Source organism: Ctenopharyngodon idella, chromosome 10 (assembly GCF_019924925.1).
Source record: "Ctenopharyngodon idella isolate HZGC_01 chromosome 10, HZGC01, whole genome shotgun sequence".
In the NCBI taxonomy this organism is placed as follows: domain Eukaryota; kingdom Metazoa; phylum Chordata; class Actinopteri; order Cypriniformes; family Xenocyprididae; genus Ctenopharyngodon; species Ctenopharyngodon idella.
Window position 1 is genome coordinate 23,295,273 of NC_067229.1, and position 25,764 is coordinate 23,321,036.

The 25,764-nt window shown below is 36.4% G+C and overlaps 1 protein-coding gene and 1 long non-coding RNA gene across 5 annotated transcripts in view; one reads left to right on the forward strand and one right to left on the reverse strand.

Annotated features, from left to right (window-relative positions):
- The first annotated feature begins 661 nt into the window (after window positions 1-661).
- Window positions 662-25,764, forward strand: part of ip6k1 (inositol hexakisphosphate kinase 1) — an 84,381-nt gene continuing 59,278 nt past the window's right edge. For 3 of the 4 annotated variants that reach the window (XM_051908846.1, XM_051908844.1, XM_051908847.1), the window contains exon 1: window positions 662-1,540. The gene's annotated coding sequence lies outside the window, so the exon portion shown is untranslated. The remainder of the gene's footprint in view (window positions 1,541-25,764) is intronic. The other variant, XM_051908845.1, reaches the window with a different exon arrangement.
- LOC127520598 (uncharacterized) lies at window positions 17,022-24,294 on the reverse strand. Its single transcript, XR_007932156.1, has 2 exons — window positions 19,413-24,294; window positions 17,022-17,177 (listed from the first exon to the last, which is right to left on the reverse strand). It is a non-coding gene; the product is annotated as an uncharacterized LOC127520598 (long non-coding RNA).

Here is a 25,764-nt window from a genome sequence, read left to right on the forward strand (position 1 = left end):
AGTTACTTTTTATGGAAAGTAATATATTTAGTAAAAGCTACTTTTGCGTTTTGATGTGTGATTAATTAGATTAATTAATCGCTTGACAGCCCTAATTTTTAGTATATATTTTGTTGTCATTTTAAAACTAATAAATTACTTTACTTTGCACACCAAATGTAAAGATTGAACACATTTTAAGTTCTAAACAGACACTCCAAAATATTTTAAAACACTTGATAAACATAACAGCCCAGCAAAGTAAATAGGAATGTAACGGGTCATACCTCAGTACAGTGACAGACCTTAAACTAAAAACATCTTCAGCATGTACAGACAGTCCAGGCTAGCAGAAAAAGACAGACATGCTGTGTGATCAGTGCACACAAAATGCATTCTTTAGCATCCCACCCTAAAGATTGTGATTACATACATATTAAGGACACCTGCTTCCCACACTTCACATAGCTACTTTTGTATTTGTATGAGAGAAACACAATGTATTGTTTTACTTATCTTTGTTATCTTATTGCTATTCATTTCTTTTGCGTGTATATATGCCTGTAAACGTGTAAATATAGACGATGACGATGCCAATAAAGTTTGAATCTTGACAGACGCGTGGTTCTGGTAGTTTTATCAGTAGGGGGCAGTATATGAATGATGCTGCTGCTACTGCTGGAGTCTGACTGACTGTCAGTTTGTTATGCTATTTCAGTATCTCAGGCGCCTGCACATACTCAGTGCGTGTTTTTGTTTAGCTAGAAAAAGGCTTTAAATGCGAATTAACGCACTAGCTTGTCGGATATATTAATTAGTTAGTGTTTATAATACAATATTGCACCTTTATTTGATGAGGTTTATTATAATAGTATAGAAAAAAGAGAGGCCAGGTTAAATGAGAGTCCCTTAAATATCATTATATTATCTGTAAGTGACAAATAAAGCAGGGTTTGATAAAGTTAAAGATAAAGAGGCAAATCGATATTTTTATGATTATATTTGCTAGACTAAATACTTTTAATTTCTCAGGATTAGCCATCAGAGCTACATGGACGAGATGAGATCGTGCACCGCTATATATATCTGTCAATTTATTCAGCATTTAAATTTAACTAAATAAGCCAGTTAATGTGTTCTCAGCTCCTTAATTCAATTATAATTTTTTAAATCTGGTGATAATTTTTAACAGGTTTGTGAGTTGTGTTTATATGGGTTAGCATCAGCTTTAGCATCCACACACTAGACGAGTAAAAAGGGTTTAGAAGATAAAATATTAAAACTGTACTTGAAATCTTAACATTATTATCAGGCGTTTATTTACTGTTTTGAAATACAGAGTGTCAGTGGACAGTGTAGTTAAATCATATTAAATCGGTTTAGTTGAACACATCTAAAGATATTAGCCGGCGTGCTAACACGAAGGACATCAGGAGGATTTTATACCAAAATATTTAACTATTTATTTAATCGTGTATTAATAAGGAAATATATCAAATCGTCGTGAAAGAAGGAAGAGGTATAAACAAGAGGGCTTTCCTTGAGGAGGAATTGACATCAGGTATGTACATAAATATAATGACCTCATACTCATTTTCTATCATTATCTGTTTTCAAAGGTTCATAATTATTGTTGTGGATTTTTGAGTGGATAGATGGGATGTAATGCGTGATTAGCACATGAATGATGATGTTATTAAATGATGTTTGTTAAAGGTCACTGGTATAACAACATGTATTGAGTTTATTTTTGGACATATTCTTTTTATATATCGTTTTGTTATATATATATATATATATATATATATATAATTTCATCATCCCTGTGTCCATAATAGATGATAACGTTGATGATGGGCATATAAACACTGGATGGATCGTTACATAAGTCTCACATTGGAGTAGAAACGTGACTTCATCTTTGCGTGTAAAGTTGCCTGTATCTTTATATATGCGTGTCAGAGTGTGTTTTGTTCTAATGTTTGTCAAAATACAAGGTTGTTAAATGCACATGAGCTGGAATTTGCTTGATGATCGTTTTTAACGGTCGACACACACTTCATTGCCGATTAATAGTTGCTATTTTGAGCGCATTGCCTTAGAGATGTTTGTTTTGAAATTTTCAATTTTGCTGTCTTTCAAGGACATTTCAGTCTGAGACTGTATGCTTGATTGAGGATTTAATTTGCTGTTGTTCATAAAGCCTATAAGACCTTCAAACTGGGTTGCTGATGTTGGCTAACCATAAGAAGACCGACACCTTGTTTTATCTTAAATATTCTTGGACAGTTACATTTGAGTTTTATTAAAACGTTAGGAACATAATAGCCTCCCCTGACTAAAAAGCCACATATTTACATCTTGCTAAGAGAAATATCGTACTGTAGTCAGTTTATAGCAGCTGCTAACACTGGCAACGTCAGATGAAATGAACAAGCCATTTTCTGTAATAAACTATCCTTGATCCTGCATTATTGATCCTTTACAAGACAATCAGTCAGATATCTAGAAATCTGATATATGAAATTCTAAACCTTCATGCCATGATATGGCCATCACCTGTAACTTGAGATGTCAGTTCCTCTGTGAGGATTTTTATTCATTGAGGTCACCGTGGAATGTCTGCTGGACTTTCAGTTGTTTTCAAGCAACTGGACGTGTTTAGTGGCTTCAGTCCGTTGCTCATTTTAAGTTGTTTTTATCGGCTAAGATGTTAGCTTAGTTCATTTTGATTTATTTTATTTATTTATTTTTCACAGCTTTAGATGGCTTCCTCCAGCATGCTGAATGCATATATAGAGTTTTTTTTAGCTTTTCAACTCTCTTTTTATGTTGGTCTAATTGAAGATTAAAATTGAACTTAAAATTATGCCATTTAGTTCTGATATGTTTACATAATGTCCACAGTAGTTGTTCTTTTTTATTTATTTTTTCTTTGCATATAAATGTAGGTGGTGTGCTGGTCAGGGTCGGCAGTATGACTAAAAACCCATCTGATCTCCCAGAAACTATCAAAGTACAGCATACATCATGATATACAATACCGGTAAAAAGATTGGAATAATTAAGATTTTTTTTAAGTGTTTTTGAAAGAAGTCTCTTATGCTCTCCCAAGGCTGCATTTATTTGGTAAAAAGTACAGTAAAACAGTAATATTGTAAAATATTACCACAATTTTGAACTGTAATTTAATATATTAAACTATAATTTATTCCTGTGATCAGTGCTGAATTTTCAGCATCTTTTTTAATATTCTGATTTGTTGCTCAAGAAACATTTATTATTATTATCAATGTTGAAAACAGTTCTGCTGGACGACGTGTCTCCACTTCCTTTCACTGTAGAAACATGAAGCCGAAATATCCCAGAAATGGTCATTGCTGATGACTTCATTTGGAGCCAGAGTCTGCGCAGTAGTGATCCTGAGGTGGAGCTGTGGCATCAAGGTCCAGCCCACTCTCCTGCTCCCGCAGACTCAATCACAAGCACAGCTGTCAATCATGACTTAAACTCTGTTTTTTTGGCAACAAATAACTAACTAAAACCAAACTTATTGGAAAAACAATCATTTGATTACATGAAGAGGACCGGGTTTATGACCTATACTGCAGCCAGCCATTAGGGGTTGATCAATGTTTTGGCTTCACTTTTCAGGACGTGTGCGACACACTTGCTGTAATTTCACAAACAGTGCAAGTAAATCAGCTAAATGCATCTCTCTAGCTGCGTCCCAATTCAGAGGCTGCATCCTTTGAAGGATGCGGACTTCAAACCAAGGCCACATTTCTAGGCAGCATTCAAAGGAGCCTTCGAATTGGGGTAGGCTTCAGTACTCCGTTGTGACGCAATCTGCCTTTGAATGCGACCTTCGAAGGATGCAGCCTCTGAATTGGGGCGCAGCTTTTCTTTTTCTCTCTTGGGCATAGCAAGTGAGCTGTGTGTAAAGGAAGAGGGTTCTCGCATATTTCTGAACACTGAAGGCTAAATAAATGTGTTAATTCGACATGCAAATGCTGTCACACCACGTATGCATTACAAGCCAGCTGTGCTCCGTGATGCAACAAAACGTTTGCTCATGATTAGAGTCAAAGAAGCTGTCAACATCTACACTGTCAGCGCGCTAGTTCAGAATACAACATGACTGACAAAACAGCAGCAGGAGTAGAAGGTGTCTAATGCGATAAGAGGGTGAAGAAGGATACTTAAAACAGCCTGCATCTGCTCACAATAATGTCAGTGATACAGGTTACACTCAAACATTGCATTATTGTGTAGGGCTATTTCACAACAAAAATAACCCCATAGCACCATCTATCATCCAAGTTGTACACTTTTAAGTATCTGTTAGTGGCAAATTTATGTATTTGTCTAAAACAACAATACAAATATGATTCAACACACAATTACATTTCATAACCGAAAAGGAGCTTAAAGTAAAGTGTCACCTTTGACTTGGTCATTAGTGTGTTAGTAAGGTTATTCTTTGTAAAACTGCTTAAAATTATATGTATTGTAAAAATAAATACAGTGAATGTGCATTGAGTGTGCAAACATTTATATTTGACAACTGTAATTTTTATTTAAAAATATGTCTAAAATATGTGGAAGGAAATTATTGAAAAAGGTTGGATATGAAGATGTGAAATGAACAGAGTGAGAACTTTATCTTATTAGATAAAAACATGTGGAAAAGTTTTTTCTTTGGGGGCATTTGCAGTTGAACAAAAGGTAATAAAGTGCAATTTATTGCAATATGTTATTGCAATGCTCAGCATATCACAAAATGTTTAAAATCAAAATAATGTTGTATTGTAGCATAAGAATCGTGATAATAATAATCGTATCATGAGATATTTGAGAATACATGAGAAGTATACTTTTTTGGCTTAAAATATCCCTGTACTTGTGCTCATCATGCGTAATGGGGTGTCTTGGCACAAGGTCCAACAGTAAAGAATGGTGTGATGACAGTGTCAAGGGAAACTGTCTCTCATGGAGTTTTTGGTCCATTTTCTTTATGCTGAAATGGCAGTGTCCACTGTGAATCACACCCAGTCATCTCAGGTACAACGTTGTCAGCATGTAGACAAAGATCTGCAGATACAACCTAGTTTTGTGCTATAGGAGAACACTTGAAATACCAGTGTGTTGAGTTTAATATTCTTTAAAGAAATGGTCATTCTGTCTTCATTTACTCACCCTCATGTAGTTCCAAAACTACAAAAAGACTTTCTTTAGTGGAACATAAAAAAGATATTTTGAGAAACATCTCAAAATATGGACAAAAGGTGTTTTTTTTTTTGTTTTTTGTTTTTTTCACGTTCTTCAAAATATCAGAAGAAAGTTATACAGGTTTGGAACCACATTAGGGCAAGTGAATGATGACAAAATTTATCTCTATAGCTTCACAACCTTCAGCCTACATGTTTGTATTGACGCTGTGAATAGAGGTTGAAAGCCAGCGCATTACACAGTGTCATATTTTCCATGACCATGATGTTTGATTATCTGGTTAATCCGTTGTGCCCGTGAAATCAAATGACCAATAGGGCTGTGACGGTAGGCATGACAACCGCGCCACAGCGGTGGTGAAGTTGCCACCGCGGTCGTGGAGTGTCACCGGCGGTAATGTGACATCATATATATATATATATATATATAAACCAAACAACCCCGCCCCCCCTTCGGACCCCACCACCGCAACACCGGCGGTTGTTGGTGATTTACCACCGCGGTAGTAAAAATTTGCCACCGTCACAGCCCTAATGACCAATGCTTCTGCATCAGATGGACAAGCATTCAAATATTCAAGACTAGCATTCTATCTGCTTCATTGTGTTTTATGGCTCTGCTCCAGAGCCATCTGGAGCGTGTTTTTGCAGGCACTCGTACTAAAGTGGCACCCACAGGATGACTGGCTCTGAGGTCATTACATCAGGGTTTATGAAAGTGCACAAGGGTTTCAGTAATTGTTGCTTACTGGCCTGCAGCCGCTTCTACAGAATTGTCCAATTGAAGTAGTTTTTTAAACTTCAAGTTGGTGAACCTAAGGATTAGGGGTGTGCGATATAAATTGTCTATGATAATATCGTAATTGTTGTTTTAATGATGTGCAATCTGACATTATCGAGTATGTCCTTCACTTTGCGAAAGCCAAACAAAAACAGGCCTAGAGAGTCAATGCATGAACTGTGTGATGTAGCCAATTCGGTGTAGGTTAGAATACTGTGCATGCGCATTTAGAGTGCACGCTCTCACAGCGTGATTTACTCTATTAAAATACAGTAAAAATGCCCCTGCTTGAGTATTTGTCTTTTAGGCTATATTTATATCACAGGGCTTGAAATTAAGCCTTGTCATGTGCTTGTCCTTCAGACAAGTAAATCAGTCATTCACTTGTCTAAGTAAAAAAGTTGCTTGTCTGGAAAAAATAGGATTTTTGCAAATATATCCAAATTTATTCTGAAGCAATATTCTCATCAGTGTTCTATCAGCTTTGACATTTTTTTTAATCTGCATATTTGTGCAGATATTATTTGCACAAATATTTAGGAGACTGACAGGGGAGAAACAAAATTGTTAAGTTGTTATTTTTGTTTTTGCGCACAAAAAGTATTCTCATCGCTTCAACACATTAAGGTTGAACCACTGTAGTCATGTTGACTATTTTAACGATGTCTTTACTACTTTTCTGGACCTTGAATGTGGTAATTATGTTGCTTTCTATGGGGGATAAGAAACCTCTTGGATTTCATCAAAAATATCTTAATTTGTGTTCCGAAGATAAACGAAGGTCTTACGGGTTTGGAATGACAGAAATTTCATTTTTGGGTGAACTAACCCTTTAAGTTGTTCCAAACCTGTAAGAATTTCTTTCTTCTGCTGAACACAAAAGATGATATATTGAAGAATGTCGGCAACCGAACAGTTGATGGACCCCATTGACTTCCATGGTATTTTTTTTTCATACTATGAAAGTCAATGGCTACCGTCAACTGTTTGGTTACCGACATTCTTCAGAATATCTTCTTTAGTCATACCGGTAATTTACTGGCAATGTTACAACTTCTTCTCATACTAGTAACTTGCCAGATCCGATTTACTGGTATTTTTTAAAAGGTCCTGTTCACACATGATCTCCGAATGGTAATTTACCAGTGAAGACTGTATGTGTGAAAGGGGTTTCAGTTTCTTTTGGTACTTAGTACTTAAAGTGCCAAGTTCTTTTTTTTTTTTTTTTAATGTTTCAAGTAAAGGAAGACAAGGAATGATGCTCATTGAATCTCCAAATTAATGTAGAAACAAAATAAAGGTGGTATATTTTAAATATTTGTTTAATGGCATCCTTTTACTAAGTGCTCTGAATGAAGGCCAGTATCACTGATATAATACTGATAACTAATGTCTGTAGTAAATGGATTTATTTTCAATTTCTGGGGATGAAATTAGTAATTATAGCTATTACACAATACAGTATAATTGAAAGCCATCATTTTTAAAATTAATAGGCTTAAAAATATTATAACTTAAATTACAGTAAGTGAACTTTAAACAATATTTAAATAAACCCATTATACTGAATGTCACATAAAGCTTTCCCTTTATTATATCAGCTCTCTTTGAATGAGCTGTCAGTCAGTTCAGTTTTTTTTTTCCACACAAAGTTTGCCCATTCATCTTTCACAATAAATAAAAAAAAATTACTAGTTAAAACATTTGGTATTGATTTTTTTCATGCGAGGATTGATTCTCAACACTATCGCAAGTATTTACAGTCATTTCTGCACTTACACCTGCGTGTCTTAATCATTGAGACAAGCACATTACTGACAGGATCAAAAACAGGCAGTCAGACAGAGCTTTAAACACGTTAATATAATTAAACCCAGAAATTAATGCATTAGTTTTGACAGCCCTAATTTAAATGCAACATTAGGTACAAAAAGTGCATTCTGTCATCTTGTTTACAGCAAAAAGTAACTCGCATACTACATTGTACACTCTGCAACTAATGTAGATTAACAGTGTTTCCCACAGAATTTTGTGAGACTTCTGGGGGTGGACCTTGTGAAAGCAATCAATCTGGTGCGCTTTGAAAGCAAAATTAAGAGCTCCAGCCCTTTTTCAGTGACCAAAATGAACAGAGTAAAAAGTCTTTGCATTGACTGAATTTTGAATTTTAAACCTCCTTTTTATTTGTGATAGTGTCTCAGTCCACATCACATGCAGTTTTCTACCAAAATAAAAGCTTGAGGGTTTAACAAGAGTTAAACTGTCAAGCCTTTACATTGGTGGAAAACTTGATTAATAAAGGCATTGCAAGTCGCACAAAAGCATGTCCTTTTCCATCATCACATGCTTAGCTACATATCCAGACTTCTGATAAAAATGTACACCTGTTGCACCAGGCGCAACTACGCCCAGAGTAGGTGATGCTTGTCTATGCTGACACATTCTACTGCAGTTATATTAAAGACAGCATTCACAATGGTTACAAACTTTGCTAATAATAAAGAACTAAATTGCTCATGAAATTGTAACAAGTGAAGCCACCACGCCATCTGATTTCAATGCATAAATGTTACCTAATGAGTCAACGTTTTTATATCTGCACTACCTGTACATTCTTACAATGCAAACATCCAGCTTGATAATGTTTTTATTGTCCCATCTTATTAAAAGTGAGCTAGCATTTAAAATGGAAGTTAATCACCGAGGTCCAGAAAAAGCCACCACTGTTTGACAAGTCAAACCCCCTTTTCAAGGATACTTCAAAGAAAATGTATATATGGAAAACAATAGGTCATACCCCCGGAATAAATGGTGAGAAGTATTAATGATGAGATCGTTATGCCAGGCTAACAAACAGTGTAATATAAAATTACCTCAGGTATCCAGTGCTAGTTTCGACAACTTTTGCAGCAAAAAAGACTAGGCATTGTCCCCCCCAGATTGTTTCAAAGCAGCTTACAGTGATAATAGGAAAATTAATGGACACAGATTATTTTGGCTTTACAGCAGCTCTAGGAAAAAGTTATTATCGAGCTAAAGTAAGTTTTTGATTGATTCACTTCTGTTGTAAAAATTGTTAATTATTAACTTAGGGGCCACTTAAATGACACCTTTTTAAATGAAAACAGAAGACTTTTAATGCGTTCTTGCCATTCATTTACGTGTTTAGTCTATAGGTATGGGCATTTGAATGTGTGTGTGTGCAGACGCTTAGTCTTTTTTACAAAGTAACACTGCCAAATTATTTGTCTTGCCCGCATAATACAGAATCACTAGTTGCTTCCGCGGACCCGTGAAAAACGGATTCATTTTGATAATGTTTTATCTATACATAGGGAAAGGAAAAAGAAGGAGGCCTTCACAGGGGATAGTTTAGTTGGCACTTCAGGGCTGCGTTGTCGTTTTGTCTAGGTGCAGGTCCTTCATCTCATCTGGATACGGCCTGGATCTGGAAGACTACAGTAAACCTCAGAATAAACAGAGAGAGACTAATATTAGCGTAGATGCCATTCTTCTTATGATGTAGCGAGTACATCAGGTGTTATGGGAAGTGTTTCTGGTTCCGGCTGACCTAATTTATGCAGCCTAACAATTTACATGATTTGAATTATAGACGTAGATAATGGGTTATGTGTATGCCAGGTTAAAGAGATGTGTTTTTAGTCTAGATTTAAACTGACAGAGTGTGTCTGCTTCCCGAACAATGCTAGGAAAAGCCGCCTGTGGTTGATTTTGATATTCTAGGTATTATCAACTGGCCAGAATTTTGAGATCGCAATAGACGTGAAGGACTATAATGTGTTAAGAGCTCGCACAAGTACTGAGGAGCTAAACCATTTAGTGCTTTGTAAGTAATTAGCAAGATTTTAAAATTTATACAATGTTTAATGGGGAGCCAAAGCAGTGTTGACAGAACCAGGCTAATGTGGTCATACTTCCTGGTTCTAGTAAGAACTCTAGCTGCTGCGTTTTGGACCAGCTGGAGTTTATTAGGTGTGCAGGGCAACCACCCAGTAAAGCATTACAGTAATCTAGCCTTGAGGTCATGAAGACTTGACAGAACATCCATCAAGTGTTAGACAGTATTCTAGGTTATTACGAGGTTTTTGGTCCAATAATTAGAATCTGTTTTTTTCTTAATTAAGCAGTAGGAAATTAGCTAGTCATCCAATTTTTCAGCTATGCATTCCGTTAATTTTGTGAAATGGATTCATCAGGGCGTGAAGAAATATAGAGCTGAGTATCATTATCAGCATAACAGTGAAAACTAATGCCATGCTTCCTAATGATATCTCCCAAGGGTAGCATGTACAAGGTGAACAGCAACGGTCCTAGTACTGAGCCTTGCGGTTCTCCATACTGAATTTGTGATCTCTTCATTTACTGATACAAACTGATAACGGTCAGATAAGTATGATTTGAACCATGCCAATGCAATTCCACATAATTTTCGAGTTTATTCAAAAGAATGTTGTGGTCGCGAAAGTGTCAAATGCAGCACTAAGGTCCAGTAACACTAATAGAGAAATACAGCCATGATCTGATGATAAGAGCAAATCATTTGTAACTCTAATGAGAGCCGTCTCAGTACTTGGTATGGTCTAAATCCTGACAGGAAATCCTCACAGATACCATTTCTTTCTAAAAAGGAGCATAGTTGCGAGGATACTGCCTTTTCTAGTATCTTTGACAGAAAAGGTAGATTCGAGATTGGCCTATAATTAACTAATTCTGTAGGATCAAGTTGCGTTTTTTTAACAAGAGGTTTAATAATAGCCAGCTTAAAAGGACAAAGATGAATTAATGATATAAAGAAGAAGAGGATCTATGACCTCTGGAACAGTGTTAATTTCGTTAACAAAAACTATGACGAAAAATGTTCGTTGACGAACTTTTTTTTCCATGACTAAGACTAGACGATGAGAGACGACACCAATGTCTTTAAACAATAACTGTGACTAAATCAACACATGCAATATCGTTGATGAAAAAAGACGAGACTGAAATGTGGCTAAAAGACTAAAAACTTTGCCAAAATCACTGTTTTGAAATCACGTTTTGTTTTGTTTTTCGAATAAAGGAGACAAAACATTACAGACTGTTTTTACGAGCGTTCATGCTTACGGTTGCCAGATGTCCAGAATTTAAACCCTCAATCAGAGCTTTTCTGTTAAAAGAACACATTTTACTTAATCTTTGTAATCTGGCAACCACGCACACGTGCTCTCTACTCTACACTGAGGGAGAAGCGTGGATGATCTGAAAACACAGACAAGTAAGCTGGAGTTCAGCGATCTTCATTTTAAGATTTTCTACTTAAATTAAAGTGTCATTCAGTCGGTTATATTGCGCTGCTCGTTTGCTGACTAAATCTGTGATCAAAGTGTAGGCTGATATCAAGCAGTGGTTCTCAAACTGACGTAACGTTATGCGAACAAAATGCTGAGTTTTGCCGCTCATTTAACTCCACCTTAAAATAACATTAAAACTGAGCATGTATTTCTAGCAGGTAAAATGCTGTAAATACACAACATTCAGTCAAATTACCTCATCTTTCACGGTCAAAACTGACTGCATCCACGCCAGCAATTTTATACAACAGTTCAAAAAACAAAAGGGTAATATTAAGTGATGTACATTTTAAACAGTATTGTCAGTATTTTTGCTCTATTTTGCAACGAAAGCCACAGCAGAACTGCAGCATGCAAGCTGTGTTTCGTGAACGAATTTGCGGCTTTGAACGAATCGTCAATGATTCAATGAACCGTTCATAAATACAGTCGCTTGCTTTGATACTGAAAGAATGAATGACTCGATGATTCACTCATAAAAACAGTGACTTACCGCCCCCTACTGGCGGTTTTAATGTAATATTTAAAAGTATCACTTCGTTTTTTTCATCATTGTATTTATTGATTTTTTTTAAATATTTTTTTATTTTTTTATTTAAAGCATTATTTATTTTAGGTATTTATAATTTATTAAAATAAAATGCACTGGAAAAATCGATGTAAGAGGGCAAATATTGTCCCTTAATGGAAAAGGTGTAAATGCAGTGGAAAAGAGAGGGTCCGCAGAAGGATGTAAAATCCCTCCGGGGTTACGACACTCTAAAAAGTTTGAGAACCACTGAAAAGGGATATGTAGAATTGCATAAGTGCTACTGCTAACAGTGCAATGTCAATACAGCCTGTTACCTTGATTCAAATATTTCATAAGCTTAAATGAATTGGTCTAAAGAGAAAAATTATAATAACTATTTTGTCTAAAGACTACATATAAAATAGCTATCAAAATTAATGTTGGTAACTGTAGTTTGACTAAAAGTAATGACTAAAACTTGACAAAAATGCAATGACTTTTCGTCGACTAAAACTAGACTAAAATATGAAAGACAAAAATGACAAAAATGTGACTAAGACTAAAGAGCATTTTCGTCTGAAGATAAAGACTAAGACTAAATCAAAAATGGCTGCCAAAATTAACACTGCTCTGGAAGCATCTCTTTCAGTAGTTTAGTCGGTATAGGGTCTAACATACATGTTGTTGATTTAGATGATTTAATGAGTTTGGACAATTCTTCCTCTCCTATAGCAATGAATAAATGGAGTTTTCCCTCAGGGACACTACAATACACTATCTGATGTGATACTGTAGTTGACGGTTAGTTATAGTAGTTATAATTTTCCCTCTAATATTATCAATCTTGTAAGTAAAGAAGTTCATAAAGTTATTACTGCTGTGCTGTTTGGAAATGTCTGGGGTTGAAGCTTTATTTCTTGTTAATTTAGCCACTGTATCAAATAAATACCTAGGGGTTGTTTGTTTTCTAAGAGGGTTGAAAAATAATCAGATCTAGCAGTTTTTAAGGCCTTTCTGTACGCAATCATGCTCTCTCCACGAAATGCGAAAAACCTGTAGTTTTCTTTTCTTCCAGCTGCGCTCCATTTTTCTGGCAGCTCTCTTAAAGGGGACATCGGATGCCAATTTTCCAGAAGTTAGTATGATTCTTTAGGGTCTTCATGAAAAGTCTATAACATACTTTGATTAATTTCTTAATGGTTGTGTAAAAAAAGCACCCTTTTTACCTTGTCAAAAACAGCTCTGTTCACAGCGACCCGTTTCGGTGCATGTCTCTTTAAATGATAATGAGCTACTGTTCACCCCACCCCTATCTTCCATGGGCGGGCTGTAAACACTATTTGGCAGGTATTGCATTGAACTCACCATTCTTATTTATGCAGTTATAAATGCTCAAATTGATTAAAATACATTTGGAAATTACTTGTTAATACCTTTATAAACCTTATTGTAGTGTTACCATGTTATCTTTACATAAAATATACACAGTTTGTAATGAGACAATCACCCTAATGCATTGTTCATTATAAACGTGCAGTTATGAATTACAGTGAGAAGGTTCTAAATAGAAATAACGACATATGTTTGTTCGACTGTATTATTTTGATAATGAACAAGCTGCGATGTCACGTTTGCAGTGCTTTGTTGCGTGTGCTTGAGGCGCCGGCGCGATCAAACGGCACTCTTTGCAAGGGACTTGCCTCATCGTCATGGCAACGGTTCGTGGCCAGGTCTGATTACCTCAGAGTTTGTTGTCGTTTGTTGGAAAATCATACCACACTGTTCAGACATTCCATGACCCAACAAACGGCGATTAAACACGTTCAGTCGGGTGAAAACAAATCGAGAAATAAAAGGAAATCGAGAGTAAAGGACGACTGCTATGTTCATTCTTATATCCAATAACAAAACGCCTCAGTTGCTTTGGAGACATTCTTGTCTACACCTGCGTGGCGTCGAAACAATTGCGGACTGTTTACAGCTCACTCAGGGCGGGTCTATGCTAAAACGGCAGTGTCAAGAGTTGTCAAGAGTTGTGGGAGGGGCCTGTGCAAATTTCTGTCACTTTGCCAAGAATCTGTGAATGGCTTGATCTGACAAAGTGCTTATGATTTGTGGGGATTAAAAAAAAGCACTGGATGGATTTTTATCATTATAGGGTGGTTGTGTAGACACACTGCCAACAGACATTTATGTTCAAACACCATGTAAAAGTGAATTTTGCATCCGATGTCCCCTTTAAGGGCCCAAGTGTGCTCCTTGTACCACGGCATTGGACTATTTCTTTAATCTTTTTTAAGCGCAAAGGAGCAACTGTGTCTAAAGTGCTGGAAAAGAGAGAGTCAATAGTTTCTGTTGCAGCATTGAGTTCTTCTAAGCTATCTGGTATGCTGAGGAGATGAGAAGGTCAGGAAGATTATTTATAAAGCAATCTTTAGTGGTAGAAGTGATGGTTCTACCATATTTGTAACCGGGAGTCAGCTTTGCAGCCTTTGGTATATGTAGTGTACATGAGACTAGATAATGATCTGAGATGTCATCGCTCTGCTGCAGAATTTCAATGGCATCAATATCGATTCCATGTGACAATATTAGATCTAAAGTATGATTATGACAATGAGTGGGTCTTGATGTGTTGTCTAACTCCAATAGAGTTTAAAATGTCTGTAAATGCCAATCCTAATGCGTCTTTTTCATTATCTACATGGATATTAAAATCACCAACAATAAGGACTTAATCTTCAGCCAGTACTAACTCTGATAAAAATTAAAAAAAATCAGCAAATTCTTTGAAAAAGTCTGTATGGTGCCCTGGCGGCCTGTATACAGTAGCCAGCACAAATGTCAAGTGGGATTCATCACGTACACTAGATAACGTTACATAAAGCACCATCACTTCAAAAGAATTATATTTGAAACTAGACCTCTGAGTAATACTGAAGATATTGATATAAATTACAGCAATGCCTCCCCCTTTGCCTTTCAGATGAGGCTTGTGTTTATAACAGTAACTTGTGGACTAATTTAAAGTAATGTAATCATCTGGTTTTAGCCAGGTTTTTGTCAAACGCAGCACATCTAGGTTATGATCTGTAATCATATCATTTACAGAGTGATTTTGTAGAAAGGGATCTAATATTAAGCAAACCAAGCTTTATCATTTGTTTATCTGTATTATCTCTGTTTTTTATTTGTTGAACATCAATTAAATTTTTACCCTTAAATGGGGTTGAGAGTTTTTTCTATTTACTAATTCGGGGAACAGACACAGTCTCTATGTGATGATATCTAGGTGAAAGAGTCTCTATGTGTTGGGATTTATCTTACTTCTGGGACATGAGACAGCTAGTAGATGGTCGGTTTAGCCAGTCTGTCTGCTTCCTGACCTGTGCCCCAGTTAGTCAAGGTTCATCTCTAAGACAGTGTGCCATATTACTAGAGAGAAGAGCAGCACCACCCTAGGGATGAATAGATCAAGTGAGATCATTTTCACTTGCTTCTTCACTAAACTTTGTCAATGTGTTTTAAGGCTTGCCAGTTTGAACATTCAAGGAATTTTAGACCATCGGATGTGTATCATTATATTGAGCTACTGCGCTGATGCATTGTGGCACACGAACAGTCATACAGACAGTAGCTGCACATTACGTGAAAATTGCTCACACAGAGAGGAGTGCAGAAGCGCTGTCCTGTGATTTATCACTAAAGTAGCTTAGAAACTCAAAAGTTATAGCATACATTTTTCTACTTTTGAAGTAACTACTTACAACCCACAGCTTCACAATTAATATAGATACGGACTAATTCACACACGCAATCGTTCTCATGTACTGGTACTGAGCTAATTTATCTTTATCTGATTTACAACGAGCAGAAATCTGTAAGAAATGTTACATAGATAAAATAACGGCTGAAAGTGAGCTATGTCAGAGCACTCTTTCATTAGGAAAAAATATCCCACCTTTAATAGTCAAACATATTTACAGTACAAACCTTGTAAATGAACTATGAGGGCAAAAAACAAAACAAAACAGAAAAACCAGAAACAAAATAATTGTTCGTTAATTGTAATTGAGGTAAAATGTTCAATTAATCGAGATTTTGATTTTAGGTCATAATCGTCCAGCCCTAGCCGATACCAAAAATTCTATAAATTTGAAAGCCGATAACTGATATGTTTGCCAATAGATCTAAATCTAAATCCAAATTTTTATATATACTTTAGAAGCCTGATTACAAAATCTAAAGTCTCACCATTAAGAGCCATGTTCCAAGCACTTTAATATAAATCAAACATAAACAGTAGTAGCCTAGTTTGAATCATTGTTTTAAAATTAATTTTACACTCCTATGGCCAACTTACCTTATCAAATAAAAAGGAAAATCTATTGCCTTACAAATAAATAAAACAATGCCTAAATAATGCAAACAAGTCATTGGACAACATTACCTGCATATAAAGAATCAAAATGCATGTGTCATGGATAAAATAGGATAGCCTCCACATGCACAATAATGAAATGATTTTAATTAATCCATATTGTTGATATAAAAGTGCTAGTTATTATTAATGCATCAATGTTTTTAAAAAAAAGAAACTTCTAAAATTAATATTACTGCTTCAAATAACAGCATTGCTGTTTCAGCTGCGTGCACTGAAACTAAAGAGCTTAACTCTACGAAATGCATCATATATGAGAATAATCAGATATTTATACAACAAAAACATAATATTACAACTTGATGCAAATATGACAAAATGACGCAAATGCACAAGTGAACTTGAACTAAGTTATGTGCTAGTCAGATTTGTAACTCCTGTTGTGGATGCACTTTCCCATAACAACGGTCTGAAACACAGCAACTAAAGCCAAAGAATTCACAACGTTTTATTACAACTTTCTCATTATAATGTAATGTAATTTGACAGTCTTAATCATAGTTATTAAAGTTGTGTATTGCAGTTTGAGCTTCATGAAGCTGAAGATGATCACCGGAAAACTGAAGTACTTTATTACCACGTTAATTAACTTGACTAAACAAATCCTATATGAGATAAATCATATATATATATATATATATATATATATATATATATATATATATATATATATATATATATATATATATATAGTGGCGGGGTGGAGGGATCACACAACAAGGAGAGCTCAGTTTAAGGCCCCGGAGGGTGGATTTTATTGAAAGACAAGTGTATACGTGAGTGGTGGGGGTGCTCTTGCTTGCAGGAGTGCCCTCGGTCGTGTCCAGGTGTGGGTGAATCCATGCGGTGCTCGTGGCGATGCTGATCGGTCACACACTGCTTTCTGGAACGGGATAGAGAGAGAACGTTAGTCTGCTGTCTCATGGAGAGGCTTCTCCCCCTTTGTCTGTGAGCATGCTGCTTATATGCAGGCAGGTTGATCAGCCACAGGTGTGGCCGATCAGCCTGTGACGACCTGTGAGCAGGTGCTCCTCGTGTACATCAACAACGCTGATGTGGACTCAGGACGCTTGTCACAATATATATATATATATATATATATATATGTGTGTGTGTGTGTATATGTATGTATGTATATGTATATCAGTGGCGTGCGGTCCATATAAGCTGCGAATGCTCTGCATACCCAAGCTATTCGTGGACTCTGCAATTAATATTAACACTATTAAATCCCTTGTTTGAGGTGTACCATAAAGCCTACATGATAAAATGTTAGTAATGCGTATTAGTAACTGGTAACTGTCCGTAATTTATTTATTTGCCAAACATTGGTAATTTTCTTTAAATCTGCCAGTTACGGAGACTTCCGGGTAAGCTGATCTACAGCAGCTTTTGCACCTTCACTCTTTTGTTATGGAACGTCATCATCGTCCCGCGTTTTCATTGGTTTGCTGGCATATGGGGGATTCCATGGGCAGGATAAGCTGTGAGCAGATTGCTTGCCCAAGAGGAAAAATAAGCTGCTGCCAGATCTCGATCACCGAAAATCACATTGTATTTGATACAAAACTAACTAGACTAAATCAAATGGGGGAAAAGTCATAGCTAAAATTATTTTCAAAGTAGGCCTATTTCATTTTCTTGATAGGGAAATTTATTTTTTATGAAAACTTCTTTAAGACAGTCCTACTGTAATCATCAGAGGATTTTGATCAATAGCCTGTGCGTTTGTTACAGTCATCAGTTTGGAAAATTTCAATTTCAATTTTTTTTTTATAAATAATACTGATATTGTTATTTATTACAGCCTACTTATATTTATTATAATTACATTTTACTTTTTATTTATAATAGGCTGCTAATACTAATTATATTATAGCCTACTTATTTTTAATTATTAATTTAAAAAGTACTTCTGGCATACATTTAAATTGATGCCATGGTGTTTCTTATTTGTCATGTTTAATTTAGATCTGTGTTGTAAACTTATACGTTTAAAGGTGAAGTATGTAGTTTCTGTGACACTAGCGGACTTAGAAAAATACAGCATATTTTGCAAATGCACCTTTTGCATGTCGTGCCTCTGTCGACTCAAACATTACAAAGGCTCTTAATGGTTGCTTGTGAAAGCATGTCTCAACAGGTAAATGTAGGGTACTCTCAATAAAAGGTTCAACATATTAGAAATACTTTTCGCTGTGTTGCTATGTGTCATGAGTAAGCAACTGAGTAAACTAACACTGTCTAGAGAGGCAGCCAAAGTCACGTAAACCATTGAAAGTTCGAAACACTCATGACGTAACAAAGCCTCGTTTACTGAAATCACATGACTTTGGCAGTTTGATACACGCTCTGAACCACTGATTCAAAACAAAAGATTTGTAAAGCTTCGAAGCTTCATGAAGCAGTGTTTTGAAATTGCCCATCACTAGATATTGTTGAATGAAGTTGTTATTTTGTTTTTTTGGCACACAAAGTATTCTTTCCAACTGACCATCAAACCATGCGGCAAAAGCAAGCCACTTTTATGTTGATTGTGGGCTTCCCTGGAGTTGTTGGAGCCGTTGATGGAACTCATGACACATCATTGCTCCAATTGTAAATGAGGAGACACATCAATAGAAAAAGATCCACGCCATCAATACTAATTTGTGATAATTTTGCACAATGCAAAGCTATTTTTAAAAATAAATTTAAATATTAAAACGTTTCAGTGCCTTTTTAAATGATTTTTTTAAATATAATATTAAATTATTGGTGTTGTGCTGCTGTGACTTCACCCTTGCATGCTCGCCTTTGGCTGATTCAGAGGTTGAGGGTGGCCATTGTAGTCTTTAGTTCACAACACTTAAGTCAGCACTTAAGAATCAGTCTTAGACTTTACTAAAAGTTGCTTTTAGCTTCTTTATAAAAGTCTCCTACTAATAGAAAAGTCCTACTTTTTACTAAGAATTTTTTGACACTTAAGTCAAAAATTAAGACTATTCTTCAGAGCATTTCTGAGAAGATCTTTGCACACAGTAACTGTGGCGTCTTTTGCATCATATTTCCCAAACATAGCTGCATGCTATGGTGTGAATGTTAGAAAAACAGCTTGAGTGGATCTGATCCATCATACCTACTTTAGCTCCATGATAATCTTCCCAGCCTTTGATGGTAACCCTGATTCATACTTTGTCCTTGTAATCCAGTCATGACGAGGGCTAAAATTAACCATATAATGGCACGCAGCCAGCAGTCAGTGTAAGGCTCTAATCTACCCACCCTTGCCTGCAGACACCCAGGTAGCCATTCAAAGAAGCTTAGTAGGGTCACCTGTCTTTCAAGTGTCTGTCTCACACTTTTATTCTGTCTCAGTCTCCTCCCCATTGAGCTTCCTCATCCTGAACCACTCCCACTATTGTGTCAAAACAGATGCGACATTGAGATGTCTTTTTTTCCAGACGCTCAACTGCTGCTGTGTGTTTTGGAATGAAATATAATATGTTTGACTGAAATATTCCATTGGGACTTGTCCGAATATCAACACACATTCATGCATGCAGAAAGATGCATGCAGGCACGTATGCATGGGTGAAACTGGGCTCAGATCTTAAATGGACACTTCTGCATCCTCAAATTTTCTGCTGGATCTAGTCCCATATTCAGTAAGTAGAAACTATATTGAACTATAGTGGCTGACCATGTTATTATTCACTGAGATTGCCTAGTTATACATGCACGATCAGATGTGATTGGGCATCTTTGCTGCAGTTTAGATTCTAATAAAGTCAAAACAAAAGTTGATCATTGGCATATTTGGGAGACCTATATGAAAACCCATTTGGTGGCAATGGTGGTGCTGAAGTTTTACAATTCATCTTTAAGGTTGCTTAATGCTGAATTCTGTGTAAAGAATTGTCCTCATAAAAGGCATCCTAAAATATTTAAATAAAAAAAGAATAAGCAAGTGTAAAGGACCATTCACACAGAACGTGTTTTGCAAGATGCAGATCAGTAAAGTGGAAAAAAAAGGGTCTAAAGACACGTTTCTTAAAAGTTGAACTTATTTTAACTTGTGCGCTGCATTTTTAGGACACTGTGTCATGCATTAGATGATGCAAAAGACAAGTGCAACAGTCAAATTTGTCCATCTAGTGTGTGTTTACATTGAAAAACAGTGGAAAAGTAGCGCAGTGGAATGGTTCTGTGTGGCACATTCTATGTGAAATGGCCCTAAAGTTTTCTTGATATAAGAATGTCAGATGGGACTTTGTAGCTAAGGTTCTAGATAAAATAGTGTAGGCCTGCATGTTTAGTTTTATTTTTAGTTCAAAACTAAATTTTCTCTTTACTTGCCACTGTTTAAAAAAAAAAAAAAAAAGGCAATAGAAACATCAAGTCAAGTCACATTTATTTCTATAGTGCAATACTGATTGTTACAAAGCAGCTTCACAGTAATAAACAGGGAAATAAGAGTGTCAATGTTGCAAAGTTCTTCAATTATGAAACAACTTTAGATGCAGCTATAAAGCACCTCTGCAAAAGAGAATAGTGCACTGATCTATATAAATGACTGGATTGCTCACGACATCATAAAAAGTGAAGCCACACTTTACCAGCCGTGATATTAGTATTCCCTCACATTCTGTTGAATTAATTAGGAAGTAATCTGATTTTAATGAGAAAACATTACCTAACAAGTCAGCGTTTTTATATCTGAAGTCACCCTGTACATTCTTACAACGTAAACGTTAAACATTTAAATGGTTATTTGTTTAAAGTCGGGAATTTCCCTGCTTATTAAAAGTTACGTTCATCTTCAAAACAGTAGCAAATATCAGATCAGCTGGCGGACGAGACATCTCAGCATTTGTATTACAAATGTCACAATGATTCTTCTGAAATCTTAATACAGATTTATGCTTTGTAAGGCATGCGCATGAACTTAATTTGCCATGTACGAATTATGTTATTCACTGTGGTTATGTAATTGTTGTGTTATATAATACTGTTTTTATTCTTACAGTAACTGTGATGATTCAACAGTGTTTTCGTTAACAGCATGTATTTCGAAGCAGTAAAGATATTAACTTAATTGTTGGTTAAATGAATTAGCTCATTGATATAACACTTATTTCATGCGCAAACTGTCATGCTAGTAAAAAGCCATAGAATTTGAGCTGACCTGTGGCTTTTTAACGGTTTTCTAAGATCTCCAAGAGTCTGAAGTGGATGTTTGTCAACAAAAAGACATCTGGAAATAATATACATGCTTCACAACTTATTCAGAGAAATGACGCTGACTGTGTATGGAAGCTTTATTTCCAAGCATTTACACTGTTGCTCTAAACAAGATGATGCAAGGTGAACCTTTTAATGTAATATAGTGTAATAGGGTATTGTATGTATTGTAATATTTAATGTAAATTCGAATCAGTTTCTGCTAATAATCCTAGAGATATGTTCATGCTTAATATTTCCTCCATAATTCCGTACATAAATCTATTTTGTGTTAGTTCAGTTACCAGTGTCGGCAGCGGGCAGTAGACACACCCATTTTAACGCCTGCTATATATCGCTTATCCTGCCCAAAAAGACCATATGCCTAAACATTACAGTTAATTACCAGTAAGAAATCATGTGTGAACAGGACCTTTTCAAAAATACCGGTAAATTGGTTCTGGCTATTTACCAGTAAGGGAAGTTGTAACATTGCTAGTAAATTACTGGAAATATGCTCTGTGTGAACGCAGAATGAAGATTACCAGTATGAGCACGTACGAATTCAGAACGCGCTGACGTAAGAAGTCATCTTTGAGCCAATCATAAAGTTACTATAGAGATTATGTGATTATTCCGCACAGTTTACAGTAATCTTTTCAATAGTTTTTCTATGTAAACATGCGCTAGTTGATCATTTTTGACCATTGCACCACATCTCGCAGATTTTTCAACGTGTCGCGCTCAAAACCCTGCCTTCTTTTCCATTCATCAGTGTTGTGGCTCTGCAGTTGGATACTATTATGAGCATCTGGTGTTTTTAAGAGCAAAAACGCATTCTGTTTGATCCCCCGTTAAGCCTGCCACTGAGACGTCAAAAAAAAGTTGTCAAATTGAACAGATAGTAAAACTAAAGTGCTTCTCCTCATGCGGGCAAATAAAGACCACGGCGCAGCATTTAAAGATCATTTCCGATGACTGACATCACATTATTTACGAGTATTTTGCTGCTAATGTGTGAATGGTCTCTTACCGGTAAAAAGCTAGAATGCTGTTGCTTGTGTGAACAGCATATTTATGTATTTACCGGTAAAATCATTCTGGTAATTTTTTGGTAATTTACTGGGATTGCTGTGTGAAAGGGGCTATTGATTCCTTCTGTTTGTAGGGAATCGTTTTATTTATGGTCGCTCGAACACTTCCGGTGGCTTCACCATCTGCTGGCAGTTTAGAACGCAATCCAGTCATTTATAGAGATCAGTGAAATAGTGTCATTTAAAATTCAGTTCAGCAGCTCTATAGAAGACATTATACAGCTCAATTCAGTTCAAGTTTTTTTTTTGTCCTCATAGGGGTGGGCTATATACAGTGTATCCGGAAAGTATTCACAGCGCTTCACTTTCTCCACATTTTGTTATGTTACAGCCTTATTCCAAAAGGGATTAAATTGATTATTTTCCTCAAAATTCTACAAAAAATACCCCATAATGACAATGTGAAAGAAGTTTGTTTGAAATCTTTGCAAATTTATTAAAAATAAAAAATGAAAAAAATTATATGTACATAAGTATTCACAGCCTTTGCCATGACACTCAAAATTGAGCTTAGATCCATCCTGTTTCCACTGATTATCCTTGAGATGTTTCTGCAACTTGCTTGGAGTCCACCTGTGGTAAATTCAGTTGATTGGACATGATTTGGAAAGGCACACAACTGTCTATGTAAGGTCCCACAGTTAACAGTGCATGTCAGAGTACAAACTAAGCTATAAAGTCCAAGGAATTGTCTGCAGACCTCCAAGACAGGATTGTATCGAGGCACAGATTGGGGGAAGGGTACAGAAAAATTTCTGCAGCATTGAAGATCCCGATGAGCACAGTAGCCTCCATCATCCGTAAATGGAAGAAGTTTGGAACCATCAGGACTCTTCCTAGAGCGGGCCGCCTGGCCAAACTGAGTGATCAGGGGAGAAGGGCCTTAGTTAGGGAGGTGACCAAGAACCCGATGGTCACTCTGATAGAGCTCCAGCATTTCTCTGTGGAGACAGGAGAACCTTCCAGAAGAACAACCATCTCTGCAGCACTCCACTAATAGTAGTAGAGTGGCCAGACGGAAGCCACTCCTCAGTAAAAGGCACATGACAGCCTGCCTGGAGGACTCTCAGACCATGAGAAACAAAATTCTCTGGTCTGATGAAACAAAGATTGAAATCTTTGGCCTGAATAGCAAGCGTCATGTCTGAAGGAAACCAGGCACCGCTCATCACCTGGCCAATACCATCCCTACAGTGAAGCATGGTGGTGGCAGCATCATGCTGTGGGGCTGTTATTCAGCTGCAGGAACTGAGGGAAAGATGAATGCAGCAATGTGCAGAGACATCCTTGATGAAAACCTGCTCCAGAGTGCTCTGGACCCCAGACTGGGGCATCTTCCAAAAGGACAACAACCCTAAGCACACAGCCAAGATAACAAAGAAGTGGCTATGGGACAACTCTGTGAATGTCCTTGAGTGGCCCAGCCAGAGCCCAGACTTGAACCTGATTAAACATCTCTGGAGAGATCTGAAAATGGCTGTGCACCAACGCTCCCCAGCCAACCAGAGGTCCTGCAAAAAAGAATGGGAGAAACTGCCCAAAAATAGGTGTGCCAAGCTTGTAGCATCATAGTCAAAAAGACTTGAGGCTGTAATTGGTGCCAATGGTGCTTCAACAAAGTATTGAGCAAAGGTGTACTTATGTACATGTGATTTTGTTTTTTGTTTTTCTTCGTTTATATATATTTATTATATATATATAAATTTGCAACGATTTTAAACAAACTTCTTTCATGTTGTCATTATGGGGTATTGTTTGTAGAATTTTGAGGAAAATAATGAATTTAATCCCTTTTGGAATTAGGCTGTAACATAACAAAATGTGGACAAAGTGAAGAGCTGTGAATACTTTCCGGATGCACTGTACCGGTAGACACGATTAACCAGTGGAAATTTGCCAACCGGTAGAGATTTTGGACTATCGTCTCTATCGCAGTTTTGCTCACGTGACGTTGCTGCGCTGCGTGGTCACGAAAGCTTATCATTTGCATGCGTTTTTAAGCACTGCGGTTTAAAGACATTTCAGTATATGTGCACGCTCTCTGAGAGACTTTTTCTCAGCGCTGTCTGAGAAACGTGCGACTTGAAGCTGCTGCTCATAAAGCGCATGAGAACTGAACTGAGTGCTTTTTGCCACCTAATTGGGCTTGAATGATTAAATACACATACCTGTGCCAAAGTGGCATGTATTTGCAAGTAAACAGAGTAATTTATGTCTTAAGTCAATGTAAACAGTTGAGAAAGAACTGAAAAATTGAGAAAGAACAACACACAAATATAATGGGACTGTGCAGTCGGTCTTAAAGTGACAAGCATCCAAATTTACCTGCTGGCATTAATGCTAATCAAACAACAAAAAAAAGAGAGAAAATCTCTCACTGCTCTTGACTGAATCACTTTTGTAACTTTAATAAGAATAAATGTATATTTAATTTACACAGGAAAGACTGGGCAGTAGGGATGGTAAGATTCACCGATTCGCATCAGCATAAAAGTTAACGATGCAAATGCATCGATTTAAAAAGCGTGCATCGGATAAAAGTTGGCATTTGTATCGTGATACATTGTTTCTAACATATTTACATCAGTAAAAACTATTTATTTATATATAATTGTTAGTAGATGTGCTATACTTTTATTATTTAAAAAGTGAACAATAATTTGTGACCAGTATTTTATATGTAGATTGATTTCTGCTCTCTAAACTGTTTCTCAAGCGCGTTCTCTCGTCACAACTGCTGCTACGTGAATATGACGTATCACCACACTACGGAGACTGAGGCGTGTCCTGAGAGTTGCATAGAATATAGATTAACATGGTACTACAATGTTTGTGAAAGGGCCATGTGTTAGAAGTCAGAAGGCACTAAAGTTAATTTATGATTTGCTGTCTGTCTGAACCAAAGGAATATAAGCAAATCTGTACCATATTCAGGGCCCTATGATTTCCGCAATGCAGAAAACACGGACGGAATCGCGGAATCCATTCATAAAAATGGAATTTACTGTAACGCGGAATGTCACGGAATTTGTCAAATTTTTTTGGATGAATAAATCAAAAGTAGGTGGGTACACTTAAATCAAGTCGCGATATGGACTAGTGTCTGTGAATATTAAACCATAAGAAGATTATTTGAATATGAATCCTGCATGTTTTGCGTGTCTCTGTATGATG